This window comes from Marmota monax, unplaced genomic scaffold, assembly GCF_021218885.2.
Source record: "Marmota monax isolate L192 unplaced genomic scaffold, Marmota_monax_Labrador192_F-V1.1 WCK01_AAM20220418_F8-fsc00077, whole genome shotgun sequence".
In the NCBI taxonomy this organism is placed as follows: Eukaryota; Metazoa; Chordata; class Mammalia; order Rodentia; family Sciuridae; genus Marmota; species Marmota monax.
The window spans coordinates 2,319,263-2,335,820 of NW_026694610.1; the positions used below are offsets into that span (position 1 = coordinate 2,319,263).

General features: G+C 39.0%; 1 protein-coding gene and 1 long non-coding RNA gene across 3 annotated transcripts in view; both read right to left on the reverse strand.

The window, feature by feature from the left end:
* Positions 1-16,558, reverse strand: part of Slc1a3 (solute carrier family 1 member 3) — a 78,220-nt gene that overhangs the window by 39,764 nt on the left and 21,898 nt on the right. The gene's annotated exons all lie outside the window — the stretch shown is intronic.
* On the reverse strand, positions 9,744-16,545 carry LOC131423315 (uncharacterized). Its single transcript, XR_009224700.1, has 2 exons — positions 16,097-16,545; positions 9,744-15,607 (listed from the first exon to the last, which is right to left on the reverse strand). It is a non-coding gene; the product is annotated as an uncharacterized LOC131423315 (long non-coding RNA).

Consider the following 16,558-nt stretch of genomic DNA (forward strand, 5'->3'; position numbering starts at 1 on the left):
CAATTGTGGCAACTGCTTCCTTTTCTCAAAAACAGATTTTATTTGATAAAATAAAATAAAATGAATACCAGAGTCGGGATATTTGTTAAGGAACTGTTTGTCAGTAAAAATCTGGCCTGCCTTTTCAGGTGCTGAAAATCTTTAACTGTGGATGAATCATGGAACCTATCTTAATTTCTATAAGTGCCTTTCAGTGTAATGTGACTGAGAGGTAGAAAGGCAGAAATAACATGCCAAAGTAACACTGATTAAAGTTTCATTGAGGTATTTGTTCTCCCTTCCTCCATCTCTCTTGTGAGAAATGCTTGGGAGCATTTCAATTGTCAAAGGAAATACTCTCTTTAACAACAACAACAAATATAGATAAACTCAAATTCAAATATATGTATATGAAACGAAAACATTTGTTTGGAAGAATCAAAGATGTTTTACTCCACAGAAATTCATGGCAGCTAATTTTGCCTTTGTATGTTGAAAATAGTTAAATGATTTCACTGGACTCCTCTTAAAAGAAAAGTTGCATTCTGAATTGTGTGTGGCTGAAAATAGAAATTGGTCAACTGTGAGTGTTTGTTGAGAACTAGCAGGGCTAGAAGAGTATTTTAAGAGGAAAATGATAAAATTAGATTCATACTTAAAAATGCAAAAATAAACACCTCCCTCAAACCAACAGCCAAAATCCCAAAAGCCAACACCTCCCCACCATACACATTTATAATAAGATAATTAAAGAAAAATAAACGGAAAGGTATTTTCTAATGTGATGTCATATGAGACATATTTTACTAGAATAATAGATACAACTTGACAATGGACAGGAGGGATTTGGAATAGAGATGGTTTCTTTCTTTCTTTTTCTTTTTTCTTTTGGTACTGGGGATTGAACCTAGGAGTGCTTCACCACTGAACCACATCCCCAGTACTTTTATTTTAAATTTTGAGACAGGGACTTACTAAGTTGCTTAGGGCCTTGCTAAGTTGCTGAGGTTGGCTTTAAAATTGCAATCCTCCTGCCTCAGCCTCCCTAGTTCCTGGGATTACAGGTATGCACCTTCCTTCCTTCCTTCCTTCCTTCCTTCCTTCCTTCCTTCCTTCCTTCCTTCCTCCCTCCCTCCCTCCCTTCCTTCCTTCCTTCCTTCCTTCCACCTGGGGATTGAACCCAGAGGTGCTTTACCACTGAGCTACATCCCTGGTTCTTTTATTTTGAAATAAGGTCTTGCTAAGTGGCTGAGTCTTGCTAATTTGCTGAGGCTGGCCTCAAATTTGTGATTCTCCTGCCTCAACCACCCAATTTGCTCGAATAATAGAGATGACTTAAAAATCAAAAACATTCAAAGAAACCGACTCTACCTCTGACCTTTATACCCTGCTAGCACAATTAACAGCAGGTAAACAAAGTGTGCTTTTCAATTCTACCAGCAGCTCTGCTTCCCTCACACCACACTGTACTTCATGGAATCAGGAATGACTTAAACCTGCAAGATTCCCAGTTATCTTTTTCTTAGGTATATCTCTTTAAGCATTATTTGCAGGAACTATTGAAACAGAAAGTTTTCAAAGACTTGAACCACATGGTGGAATTTCCTCCTTCCAGAGACCACATATATGCCACTACAAGGAGTTTTCCCTGGGAACAATCCCATCTTCCGCTATGGGGGTAAGTCATCTGTATTTACATGAACAAAGGCTGACAGACCACGATGCCTGGGCAGCACGTGTCAAGGAGTTTTACCGCAAAGCTTAATTAAAGCAGAGTAGGGCTCTCTGCCTTCATGCAGCTTATGTTCCAAAAGAAACTCTTTTGGAACTGAAACACCAAAAGCAAGTCACAGGGTCAAAGAACAAAGTAGACAGATATACCAGGGTGTGGTTGAACAAAATTTTTGGAATATTTTGCTTACTTTCTTTGAGGGTTTGTATTTTATTATGCTCCTTGTGTGACTTTTTTTTTTACACAGAAAAGATAATTTGAAAAAGCAAAATAAACAGAGGAAATCAATTGTTACTTATAAAGCAAAACAAAACAACCAGCCCTTGTTATGAAGGATAGTCTATGCAATATTCGATCAGTATTCTTTAGCATTCCAATGTATCCTTGGTACGGAAGTAGGGTAAAAGCAATAATAGGAGAAAGGAGACATAGAAGGAGGACAAGGAAATAAGATTTCAATTCAGAAATTCCACATACTTTTTCCAGTCTGTCACTCCCCAAGTCAGTCTCTCCTGCAATCCTGTTACTCCCCAAATTCCTGGGAAATCTGTAAACCTACCTGTGCACTATTAATTAACCCCTCAATGAATAGATTAAGCAAAGAGAGATATGATATCTTGAGGAACCTATAATTGGGGGGACTTTTCAGCACTATCTATTGATCAGATAATGATGGCCACATCAGCCTGAGGATCCTGAGGCTGACCAGACCCCCAGAAACTGTCTTGAGATCCCTGGACTAATATTGTTCTTATATACCTCTCCATACCCACCCCTCCAACCAGGTGTCCTTTCAAAGAAGAACCTGGAACCCCCAAACTGAATCTGTCATTCTTTTTTTTTTTTTTTTAAATATTTATTTATTTAGTTTTCGGCGCACACAACATCTTTGTTTGTATGTGGTGCTGAGGATCGAACCCGGGCTGCACGCATGCCAGGCGAGCGCGCTACCCTTTGAGCCACATCCCCAGCCCGAATCTGTCATTCTTGACATGGTCCACATTCTGTTTCAACATGTACTCACTTCCCTAAATAAACCTCTATGTCTCTGACTGGCGTGTGTCGAAATTCTTTCCCTGTCACATATGACAAGAGGCAAGTTGAGTTTCCCCTTTTCTCCCAGAACTCCATGAATCCTTATTAGGAGACACCTCTTCTTCTGTGACAATATGACTGATAGTCCATCCTGTCTCTGGCAGGTGCACCGATGGAGATTTTGAAGGAAGACAACCTGTCCTCCTTGTCATCAACTTCAAAAGACTCAACCGTCTTCAGTTTTCCCTTACCAACAGAGCTTTGTTTCTTGAAAGATTATTCAGTAGCTTAAATTTAGTTTGCACCAAAGAGTCTTTTGGGGGATTTCTTTAATGAACACAGAGGAATCACCTATAGTCACCACATAGATTATAGTCAGCCCTCTGTTTCTGCAAGTTCTGAATCCACCAATTCAAACAACAGCAGAGAGAATATACTCTGAAAAACTTTTATCTTTACTGAACATGTGCAAACTGTTTTTGGGTAATTATTCCCTAAGCAATACAGTATAATGATTATTTACATAGCACTTACATTCTATTAATTTTTTAAAAAGTTATCTAGAAATGATTTAAAGCACTTGTGAGAATGTGCGTAGAATATATGCAAATACTATACCATTTCATATAGGGGACTTTGAGCATCTGTGCATTTTGGTATAAAGGGGGTCCTTGAGCCAGATCCCCTAAAATACAGATGGATGACTGTGTTCATATATCTGAAAAAGGATGTCAATGCCTGTGCAAGAAGATGCTTGGGCTAGATCAGGAATAAAAATTAGCCATAACCTGCACCACAATAAATAGACTCATCAAATAAAAGTAAATTTTTAGCCTCTGCTAAAAACTCAAGACATCAGAGAGAAGTGGAATGAAACAACTGTGCAAATTACTGACAACGATCATCTTTGTAAGCCTTTATGGCCAGCTTCACTTTGGCTTTTCCTTATTGATGTTCAAAAGGCAGTAGAAGTCTTTCCTTAAAACGCAGAGTTTTAAGACTTGGGTTTGAGGTCTTTACTAATGCTTTCAAAAGGGAAGGTCCTCAAAGAACACAACCACGAGGGTCTCTCCTCACAGACACTCAAGTTCAAATAGCTATGAAAAGTAAATATTTATTTCCTTTTGGAATTGAAAATAACTGGTTTGGGATTACAACACACAATAAAAAGCAATATAATGAATATACAATTCAACACTAAGGTAAAGACCTAAATAACTTTCAGCAAGAGAGATGTTCTGGAACTGGAGCTGAACCAGGAGACCAGGCATCCCAGTGAGATTTGTATCAGCAGGCCAGTCTTTGCATCCACATTCCTTGGAAGAAACTGGAATCCAGAGGTCCTCTTGCTGTTGTGTCTTCCCCCGCCCAACCCTGGCTCCCAACCATCTCCTTAGGGCAATCGAGGGGTGGCTGAGGAATGTCTCAACTTAGATATCTGATCACTGCCCCGAGGAATGCATGTTCTGGATAATTCAAGTATCTAAATGACTCACTTCAGAAAGTAAATTCCAGGATGGAGAGAAAGCTATCCAACTCAAAGCAGTGAATGTGCTTTGAAAGCTTTGTGTAAAAACTCTTAACTGTGGAAGGCTAGACTGATAAGCAAATAACCATTCAGAATCCCCATTTTAAAAGACTTGACGTTAAAATATTACTCCTGCCTTGGTTTTTTTTAAAGTTTTAATTGTGTTAAAGAACATAATAAAACTCACCCCTTTAACTATTTTTAAATGTATAGTAAAGTATATTCAAATTGTTGTATTACTTGCCTTGTTTTTAAAGTTAACTACATTTTTATTCACTAAAATTGAGGAAATTAACACATATTGCACTTTAATATAATAAAAGGTTATAACTGAAGAGTTTAGCATCTATGTTTTAATTTAAAGGATTTCAGCAATTATTTTGGTGTAGCAAAAGACTAATAGTTTGAATTTTACCATTTTTTGAAGTTTAAAATACACAATTAGAAAACCTAGACTACTTATATTGGGACTTCTAAGTTTTTGCTAAAACACAAATCTCTTCAGATAAAAGCAAAAATGTTCTTGCTTTTTGCAGCAATGGGAACTGAACCCAGGTGTGCTCTGTCACTGAAGTACATCCACATCCCTTTTAAATTTTTTAAATTTTGAGGCAGTCTTGCTAAACTGCAGAGGTTGGCCATGAATTTGTGATCCTCCTGCATTAGCCTCTCAAGTAGCTGTGATTACAGGCAGGTGCTAATGCACCTGGCTACTGTATGTATATACTACCAGGAGTATTGAATCCAGGGGCACTTAATCACTGAGCCACATCCCCAGCCCTTTTATTTTATTTAGAGACAGGGTCTCACTAAGTTGCTTAGGACCTTGCTAAGTTGCTGAGGCTGACTTTGAACTTGTAATCCTCCTACCTTAGCCTCCTAAGCCACTGAGATCACAGGCATACACCACCACTCCTGGCCAAAATATATTTTTGATGAAGTGCTATTGTACTGAACACTGTCATTCAATTATTTTCTTTTTTTGAGGGAGGGGAGAAGGTTTATTCCAATAGTTCATATTAGGATAGAACAGCATTTTTCACTAGTGTTTTACTGCTTACATTATACTTTGTAACAAGAATTTAAGAATGCTTATTTATAGTATTAACTATAGCAAAGAATCCTATTTAAGAAGGACCATTATGTGTGTGTATGAATATGGTATAATGAATCTCACTATTATATGTAACTATAATGCACCAATAAAAAAGAATGATCATAACTATGATTTATGACAAGCTACACAGGAGTTGCTGAATAATCTAGTGTTCAGAGTTGTTTAAAAAGTGCAATTTTGATATGGGAAGAAATACTATAATTCAACAATAAAAAGACAACCCAGCTGGGCTGGGGTTGTGGCTCAGTGGTAGATTGCTCGTCTAGTATTCATGAGGCACTGGGTTCAATCCTCAGCACCACATAAAGTAAAATAAAGATATTGTGTCCACAAAAAAAAAAAAAAATAAATAAAAAAAGACAATCCAACTAAAAATGGGCAAAGGATCTAAAAAGACATTTTCCCAAGAAGACAGACAAAAGACCAAGAGCACATAAAAAGATACTCAGCATTACTAGCCATCAGACTAGTGCAAATTAAGTCAGGAGATAGCACTTCTGACAAAATACCCATCCTGACAAAAACATATATAATAATATAATTATAGGTAATGACAAGTATTGACAAGAAAGTGAAGAACTTAAAACTCTCTTATGCTTGTAGGGATGCAGATAGTGCAGCCACTTTGAAAAACATTTGAAATTCTTCAAAAGACTAAGCAAAGTTACCATATATGACCTAGTAATTCTATTCTGTGCCCAAGAGAAATAAACACATATGTCTATAAATATTCATAGAAGCATTGTTTAGAATAGCAAATAACAAAACAAACATGATAACAATTCAAATATCCACCAACTAATGAATGAATTAATAAAATGTATGTCCATACAATGGGATATTATCCAACCATAAAAGGGAATGAATACAGATACATGCAACAATAGGGATGAATTTTGAAAACATTATGCTGAGTGAAAGAAGCCAGCCACAAAAGGTCATATTAGAGGCTACTTACATGATGTTCAGAATAGAGAGATCTACAGGGGGAAAAAAGTAGATTGGTATGGGCTTAGTGCTAGGGGAATGGAGGAATTGGGTGATGATAACCAAGGAATGCAGGGTTTCTTTGAAGGGTGATGAAAATCTAAAATCTATTATGATGATGGCTGTATACTTCTGTAAATATACTAAAAGCCATTATACTGTACACTTTAAATGGTAAACTGTAAGTGAAGAATTTCTCAATAAGCATGTTAAGAAATAAGTGCAATTTTGAAATAAGATAAATCTAGGTCTACCAAAACCAAGAAATGACTTTAGGGACTTCATATAGATAAAAGACCCTTTTTTAGAACTGTGAAGTAAGTTTCCGCCTTTTAAGGAACAAGGGGAAGCTCGTGGTAGTGGCAAAGTTGGCAACAAGAAGGTTTCTAGCAATTGAAAGTCTGATGAGCATTGCTAGAAATGCACCTTTCACATAAGGGAAATGTGCTCAGCTGGCATATATAGCACTTTTCAGGTGCTTGACCTCACTGGGAGTTAAGTTAAAGTTCTGGGGTTTATTTAATGGGAAATTATATAGTGACTTCAAGTCATGTTCCCATAGGACATCTGTGTTCTGAAAGCTGCATTTAAACATTTTCTGGTAAAATAAAATAATGATGCCTTGTGCCCAATCCAGAGAAAAAATTAATAGATTAAAAACGAACAAATTGATTTTTTCCCAATTGAAAGATTTTTCATTATGAATTGTTACTGAGCCTTTTTTGCCCTCCACTTTGTATGAATGCTAACTGAAAAAGGGCTTGAAAGTTATGAAGTGTTATGAGTAAAAGATTTCAGAAAATTTGAAATTGCCAATCATGCTTAGATTCAGTAGCTTCTACTATTTATGGAAACACTCTTAAAGTTTTGTTCTTAAACTACATGAAAGCCATATTTTGTCATGAAGAATATACCTATATATAGAATCCAATATGTAAACATTTTTAATAGTACTTGTAAGAATGTTTAAAAAGTTAATATTTGAGAATTATTACATTGATGTCTGACTCTTTGGGGTCCTTGCCAAGTGAATGCTTTTAGATGTGTTGAGCATAGGGTTCCAAGATAAGAATCAGTATTCCAGAAGCTATTAGCGTTTCCATCTTTTTCTTAAATTTTCAATGTGTAGTTCAGATATGTTGGTATTAAAGATTTTTTGGGGTGTATGTGTGTGTGAATCCCTATACTTCAATTAGGGAACATTTTGTGATACACTTTCAAGAAATTAGCTTAAGAATAATGAAGCTTCAGCTCTTAATACAAACACTGTTGAGAGTATTAAATTCAAATGATAACCAGTTAGAAATAATCTAATATTATTAAATATTCTATCTAAAGCATAGTTTATGCTCTAACAATTCTACTTTTAGTAACCCATCATTCAAAAGTAGAACATGAAGATATGTATATAATGAACTTAATTACAGATTTTTTGAAAGAGCAAAATATTGGAGGGAACCCGAGCATACAGTGGTAAGGCATATTTGTATAGATTAATACAGTAGAACAGCCACAAATTATTTTTGATCAACTAAAGCATACTGCAGAAAAACACACTTGATTCTGTCGTTTTTAACAAAATTATATACTTGTATGTAAGCTTTTAAAGAAGTTGTGAAAGATTAACAAGTCACATTTTCTAGTAGATATTAAGTGTCAGGAAATGTTCTCAATACTTTAGAGATATCACTTGGATCATCCTAACAATCCAGTGAGGTAGGTATTGATTGCATTTATCCCCATTTTGTAGATGAAAAAATGGAGGCAGAGAAAAGTAGTTTGTCCAAGGCTGAAGAACAATTCATAGTGAAAAATCTTACAACTGGGAAAAAAATCAATGAGCTGGGAAGTGGCCACGTTGGGATTTGAACTCTTCCCCACTCCCACCCATGGCTTCTCTGTCAGCTTCCACCCTGGGAAAGGTAGCTCCCTCTGCGCAGGAGCATTTCACTCTTCACTTTATGCACATCAATATTTACGTGTCATTTTAAAGTACACTGTTTATGGCTTTTGTAACTACAGGTAGCCATTAGCGTGGTCTGCTGTCAGGCAGGACGGACTGTGCTCTAGTGGATAAAACATGGCCCTAGTGGAAGCCTCCAATGTAGGGCAAGACACCGGCAGTGTGTGCTGGTGACACACAAATAATGGCAACAGGCACTCCACGGAGGGGATCCTTATGTTCAGAAAATTTGAACAACTTTGTGGAGGATTGAAAGTGAAGCTGGACCTCAAAGGAGTTGGGGAAAAGGTCGTTTGATTCAAGAGGGGAACACACCAGGGGGAAGAATGAAGTGCTGAGGGCATTAGGACATTGAAAGAGGAAGTGGGGTTTCTGTCAGCCAAGCATCAGGCAAGGATGCTGGTAAAGCGGCTTGTGAAGGCTGTGATGACAAGAATTCATACTCTGTTCTTTAGGCCATGCACAAAATATGCCAGATAAAGACACAGAACCTTCCAGAAGCTTTTCTGAAGACTAAAATGACTTAACAACTAATCACATTGTGGTGCAGAAACAAAGAGATGGAAATGAACCCAGGCCTCTGGAAACATGCATCAGCAGGGGGTCAGGAAAGAGGTTATTACACTGATAATCAAGGGGAGAAGAGACTCCTTTTTTTTTTCTAAAGGAAGCTTTTAAATTTTCTCTCTTAAAAAAAAAAATTTCAAAAATTTCTTCCAAACCAGAATTGACCCAAAGTACAGGCTACCTTGAAAGTGAAGAAATTCACAGATGAGACTTTCCTACTCACCAAGCCCTTTGGAAAAGCAGCAGCTCACACTGAGCCTGGAGCCCAAGGCTCTGCTCTTTCAATGGAAGAACTGCTTCGTTTTTTAGTACAAGACTTCCCAAGAGCACCCAACTCTCTCCAATTTCACTGAGTTGCTGCAGTTGGTACCAAACTGTGTTAAGAAGCACTGGGTGCAGATCACTGTCCCTCCCCAGTCACATGGCAGCTGGAGCACCAGGGTCAGTCCTGGGACCACAGTGGGTGTGGGAGGTGAACAGGATGGTGGAGCACCTAGAGACAGGCACATAAGAAGCACCAGGAACCCAGCTGGGGCTCAGGTGTGCAAAGAGATACCAGGCACTCTCCTGAAACTGTCTGAAAAAGTGTCCTCCTCTGTTGCTCCTATAGCACAATTAGGACCAAGAGGTGGATCTCACAGAAGATAGCCTTTGGGTTCAGTAGTTGAGACCTTCTAAAATGGAACCACTGGGTGGTAACCCTCTAGGGGTACTGGAGAGGGGAGGGGAATAAGGCAGCCCATGCTACTTCCACATCTCTTTTAACTCAGGAGCCCATAAATCTCCTGGGCCCTCTTGAAAGAGACAGATTTTTTTTGTGTGTGTGTGTGTGTAGTTTTTTTTTTTTAATTTTTTTATTGTTGGTTGTTCAAAACATTACATAGTTCTTGATATATCATATTTCACACTTTGATTCAAGTGGGTTATGAACTCCCATTTTTACCCCGTATACAAATTGCAGAATCGAAATCCTGTCAAGCATGTCTTCTCTCTGACTGCCCATCTGCAAAACCACATTCCTTGTGGTGACTTCTGCTGGGGACTTCACACAGGTCTCCAGCTCTGGTTCTTACTGCATTTAATGGTGAAATACTCACGTGTCAGGAAAAAAAAATGTCCCTTTTTTCCCTGCTCAGAGTCATTTAATGGCAAGATGGCCTGAGTACTGGGAGCCAGGGGAAGAGGGAAGGTTACAGTGTGCCTTCCCCTTTGGTTCCCTCACTAGGCTCCTACTGCCTTTTACCCTTGCAACTTTCAGTTGCAATCACAGAACCATGAACCAGACTGTGAACCCTGGAAGACATTTGGGTATCCTTAGGTCCTAGAAATTACTTGGCACATAGGAAGCCTCCCAAATTGTTTACCGAATGAAGTTGTCTGTAACAAAGAGTAGACTTTGTCTGCATCTCACCAAAATCCAAATCCATGGAGGGAAAGCAGCATTTGATTTTCCAGATTTCCTTTCTCCATGATACAAAGAAGTTGGGGGATTGCCTTACCGCAGAGATGGATTCTTCCACTATATCCTACAACCTTTCCCAGTATATAGGCATGGCTCAGCCTCCATGCCCACAGTGTGATCAGTCCTGCAGACACCATCATGCAAGACCAGCCTACAGGCTTCCAATGTCCTGGACTGGAGCTTCTCTACAGCTGACGTGTTTCCAAGTGGCCATGAGGTGTGTTCCAGTGTGGAGACAGAGACACAGTTTGCCTTAAGTGTTGGTGAGCTGTAAAGTCTCAGCTCGCGGCGTGTGAGCTGCATGTGGAATTCGCTGCCTGGCAGAATGCAGGGTGCCACACACTGGGGCTGAGCTTCTCAGGGAAAACTGGGCAGTTGTATAACCAATGATAATATTTGGAATTATGCAGCTGCGATAAGGAAGTCAAGTCCCATGCTGCAGGGCAGAAACCAATCCCCTCCAGTGGTGAGCAAGGAATTTTCTCCGTTTCCCATGTTGTTACTGGGTTAACTTTATGGTTTCTTTAATTTACCTTAATAGGGAAGTGGTTGCCGCAAGGATCATAGACAAATGAGACTCCTGGAATCTGCAGCCTTCATTATGTGCTCCTGAACTGAAGCTCTCTCTTCTTGCTCTTGAATTTTCATTTGCACAGTGAGAACAGCCAGAGGCCAGCTGACAGCTCTTAGTGCCAGTGGTTACCACTGCTTGAGCACATACTATGTGCCAGGCATAAATCCTCACACCTATGGGACCATCTTCACCCCTATTCTTCAGAGAAAGAAAGGGAAGCCTAAAGAAACACTTCCCCATCCAAGATAGACAGTTTTTATTCCAATACAGTATGTGTGTGTAACTTATGGCCTCTTTCTTGACTGTGACTGCTCAGATTATCCAAACTGGCTTGAGCTACACACCAGAGCCTTGGCAATGTATCGTCTAAAATATTAAATTTCTCCTAAATGATTCTGGCTCTCATTTTTGCAAGCCTTAAACAAACGCTCACCAGCTCAAGAACAAATTATTTTTTAAGCTCATTTTTTTTTTTGGCCTGTTGTGATCAATGAAATGACAAACTTCAGCCCACTCTTATTGTCGTTTCTCTAAAGCCAAACAGCCATACTTTGAGGTACAACACTTATTGCTTTTACTTTCATTATTTTCTCAGGTAAGAGATTCCAGCTTGTTGGCTTTAACTATTGTCAAGTCACACATTCCATTGAGTTCACCGGTTTATAGATTTAAAGGGACACTGCCTTTTAATTTGACACATTATAGAACTTGTCACACAGAGAGGTGGTCACAGGCAAGCAGGTGTGTTGTTTGGTTTTTCTTTAAGAAAGAATTGTTTGTTTTACTTTGGATACAAAGATACATGGTTAGTTGTATAAGAATAAATGGGTTTTAAAGAGGTCACGTCTTTGGACATGTTCAGGTGGAAGTTGGATAATCTTTTGGACAGAATGGCTGGATCACATCAGTGTTTCCCTGAGTGGAGGAGATACGATGGCTCTGGTGGCACGGAAACCTTTTCTTAATTAAAATTAAATCATAGAGTAAGATAGTAATTCTTTTCATCTCTCCTTCAATTCTTCAGATTGTAGGAAAGACAGTCTTAGCTACTTGTCGCCCTTGAACACATTTGCTTACACCTCCCTCTTTTTTCCTTTTTTTAAATTATGAGAGTGGCGGCGGGTGTTTGAGTTTCTCAGAGTCTTTGTCAGGCAACTCTATCAATTCAAAATTTCATAACACTGCTATTTACTATCTGCTTCACAAGAAAAGGAACAAGAAGTTCCCATTTTTGGTAATGATTTGAAGCACTGTTAAAAAAAAAAGTATGTTAAAGTAGAATTAAAGTAAGTGAGAACAGGAATGGTGCCTAGGCTGGAAAATGTTGGACTAGTTGGCTTTGGGGTGAAGATGCCATGACTATGAAAATCAGATTTGGGATCATGTTCTTAAGACAGTCAATGCAATTGCCTCGTCCTTCTTGTGGGGAGTTCAGAGAACCAGTGTCATTAATGTAGAAATTTGCTTACATAGATTGCATCAGTTAAGCGATTTGGGAAGTTTTCTTTCTTTACGGGACTTCTTTTGTATTCAGGAATCCCCAGTGACCAGCCCAGGTCTCACACAGTAAAACAGCTGTGAATGGACGTTACAGGATAAACTTCATCTATTTTACCATCCCACTCCAACGTGCCCTCCTGAAGGCCCCCACATGGCTACTGTAGATACTATTGATGCCCCCCTGTCATCCCCTTTCACTTATAATATGTCCCACTCCACAGAGACGGTCTGCCAAAAGCTCCCCACTTCCAGACATGAACCTTCTTTTGCGATGAGTGATTGAGGGGAGTGCACACTTTGAATGGAAGAGAAGAACACACTAGCTTTCTAAAAAAATTCAAAAGTAAAGAGGGGGTGATGGCTATGTCTACACTGTACAACCAGATACGTTGTCTAATTGTTATCCAGTGAATTTCAATCAGGTGAAGTCAGCCAAGCCAACTCATATTTCTGGCATGAAATATCTAGTTTGGCTGCTTATCCTGACCAAATCAATAGAAATTGGTGCCAAATCCCTATTTTATTGTGTGGTGTGTTGGCACAGACATATTCTTCTTGTTCAAAAAAATAGGTACTTGAGTACAAATGTAGCCATTAGGCTTTCTCCCAGCTTCTCCCTGGCAGCTTCTGGAATGCTAATACACACCAGGGATGTTTGGAAAGATTTGAATTTCAATTCAGGACAAGGAAATCGTGGCTTACAGGGGTCTAGGAGCCATAACTCACAAACACAGATGTTTCAAGTACAAAACTCTAGCTTAGATTTCATGGTTTCAGGGCTGGTTATGTAGCTCAGTGGTAGAGTGCTTGCTTAGTATGCACGAGGTTCTGGGTTTGATTCCCAGGACTGCAAAACTCCACTCAGTGAAACTAAACATGACTTCATTCAATTAAATATATAACCTGTTTTCTAGAATCTTCCAAAACAGAATGCTTAGTCCAAGAAATGCAATAACAAATTAATGGAATTTCATTTCCATCTGTGCAGACCCTCAGGCATTGAACTTAAAATCATTTAAGTTTTTCTGCTAGGAAATACTTTCTATGGGAGTGTGACCTCTGAGTTCTTACTATGATGTTCTTGTCTTGTGCAAAATAGACTAAAACAGATTCTAAACAATGTGGTCATACCCAGAAGATGGAGGGGAGAGGCTTTGCAATAGCTATGCTAAGCCAGCAATAAACATGGCGGTCAGTAGCTAATTTCACTGTTGCAAATCAATCTTTAGCATGGAACTGCCATTGGTTGTGTCAGGCAAAATATGAAACCCAGTGACAGCCTTACGGGTGAATGAATTGAGCAGTGCATTTCTCATTATTACCACCGACATCCAGACCTGAGTTTTGATGCTGGACTGGCCCGATAGATACACTTTGCTTGCCTTGCAGTGTTTTGTTTAGTGAATTATATCAACATTTAAAAATGCATTAACATTGATAAAGAGCTTTTAAAAATTTGGATCACAACATTCTCTAGAAAACCAGGAAGATTTGGCCCTTGTTGATATGTGGCAATGATTGGCAGGAGGTGATTAGTCTTACTTTTCAAGTCCCAACAGTGTCCTTGCCTCTCTTTTGTCTGCTTGTTCTGCAGTGTAATCACTTCTTACTTATCATTACATTTGTCCATGATCCTTCTCCCATTGAGGAGAAATATTTCTCTGTATCCATGACTCAATCAAAGTAAGAAAACAAAAAGCAGTCTGAAAGGGCAGCTTCATATATATATGTTACCAGCTTGAAGATTGGAAACATTTGAGATTGTTTTTCCATCCTAACAGAATGGAGCCTTCCTTTGTTCTTTCCCTAGGCAACAGGTTCCCCAGTAACATTTCTCAACACACACAGGGATCCTCAGGGGTTGGCTTAATTTGCAAAAAATTCCCCCCTGCCATTCCCAATAGATCACACCCTTTGGTTTAGAATGATTTTACTCAAAGACATGAAGGAAATTCTTATTAAATCAATCATGCATTTTAATTGATCATAAGTATCTAAATTACTGTGTAGCTTGGAAATTACTCCTTTGAGACTAGCACCTTAGAAAGATCTTTGGCAAAGCTAAATTATGGTCCTCAGGCTCCTTGTCTTAACACAGTCCTGGGTAAGAGCTAAGACTCTCTTAATGGTCCCATGTGGCAACACTCCCAAAACGCAATTAGATTACATTATAAAAACCATTTAATATTGGTTGTTTGAAGCTTATAATTCCTTTCTGTTTAATAACAATATTGTAAATATTGATAATTTCTTCAAGGTTTGAACAAAATTTCTTTTTAACCAAGCAAAGGGACTGCATCATAGATTTTTTTTCTTTCTGCAAAATGATGCAACAAATTCCTTCTATAAAGTTGATTACTAATTATTAAAAACACCAAGGAATCCTACTTCAAGGTAAATGTGGATTGAGTCTGCTACAAAAGTAGCACATTAAAAACTGTATCATTTAAGGGCTTTTCTCTTCTTAACAGCAACACTGTGGGTTTCCAGCACAATTATGTAAAAGCAGAAACCTCTTGATACTGGTTCCACTCTGGAAGAGCCAGGATAAGGAACCCAAGACCCTTTGGTTTGTGTCCAGGAAAATTATATGTTCTCAGTTTGGATGCCTCGCAAGTAGGGGGATGAAGAGGGACTCATTGTTCTACTAAATAAAAACTTGGATGTGGGTTCTGACCCATGTTTTATGTAAATAATTTGTTTCCCTAGAAAAATGGATAACAAAATGAAAATATGCCCTCAGGTCAGCGTTGAATATAGTTTCTGTGATAAGAATTGAAGCTGCTACGATTACCCCTCCTTAGCAATGGATTAGACCAGTTTCACAAACAAGTACCCCAAAGGTCTACAGGACTGGTTTGTGTGCAATCCATCCTCTAATACAAGCTGGTATACATGAAATTACTTGTTTAGGGCTCTGGACATGTGGGAGCCAGCTGAGATCTACAAGGCATTGAGGAAAAAATCTAACTCAGTTCCTGTCCAAGTAATGGTCAGCCCTCCAAGGCATGTGATAGAATGTTGCCTCATGACTTTCGAGTTGCACTATGAAATTTTCATTGCACAGAGATCTTGAAAGGAGATTATAAGTATCTTTGAGAACTCCCTGGGAAGAAGGGGAAAGATGCTCAGAGATAGCTCACACAGAGGTGAAGTGGTCTGCCTAAGGGGGAAAAGAGAACAGGGTCAGTAATACCTGAGTTCTGGGCTTTAGCTACAAACCCAGAAACCATCCTGCTGGGGCAGTGTCTATGGAAATTCCTTCTCTGAGTCAGAGATGTGCTATGGGGAGACAGAAGAGTGGGCAGGGAGGAATTCACAGGAATGTTTCTCTACCACTTCTTGGCTCAGTCTGTATTCGTCAATCAATATGCCAGTGACTCTAGCCTTTTTCCATGCAGGGGTGAACTACTGTCTCACTGTCATGGAAAATCGAAAGGTATCCTGCAAAGCTTCCACTGGTTAAAAATTCAAGTGGCAACTAACAAAATATCCAACAGGGAAATCTCCCACCCCCTCCCCACTCTCCTCCCAGAATAAAAGGTAATGGGGGTGAGGGGTAACTGGAGAAGGAAATGAAATCATGCGGGTATACCAGGAAAAGACAAAGTGTTGGTGGCAGCAGAATTGGTGAGTGTGTTGTGGGCATTACCTCTTGATGAGGCTTCCAAGAAGGCTCCCGCTCAAGTCCTGGTGGCTCTGAGAACAAGCATTCTTGCATCAATAGCTAATAGGCTGTCCAACCAGATGTTATCTGGGTGGGATAAGAGGGTGAGAAAACAGACCTGTTGTACGCTGTTGTCAACTACATCACTGTGGTCAGAGAAAGCTGGACGTGTGGTGTCTAGCAGGGCACCTCTTCCATGGTGAGGCAGACCAGATTACATGGCTGTTTGAATCCATTTTTCTCTTGTGATTGGTAAAATATGAGAGTTATAATCATTCATGCATTACTAAAGCCTCCTTTCCATCATTTTGAAGGGACTTTATTTTTCTAGAGTAGAGCATGCATCCAGTAGAAACCAAACCGTTTGCTTTTCTAAGTGATCTTTTGCAACAAGCACACTTAAAACAACAACAACAACAAACCAATATCAAAATCTGCAAATGGTAC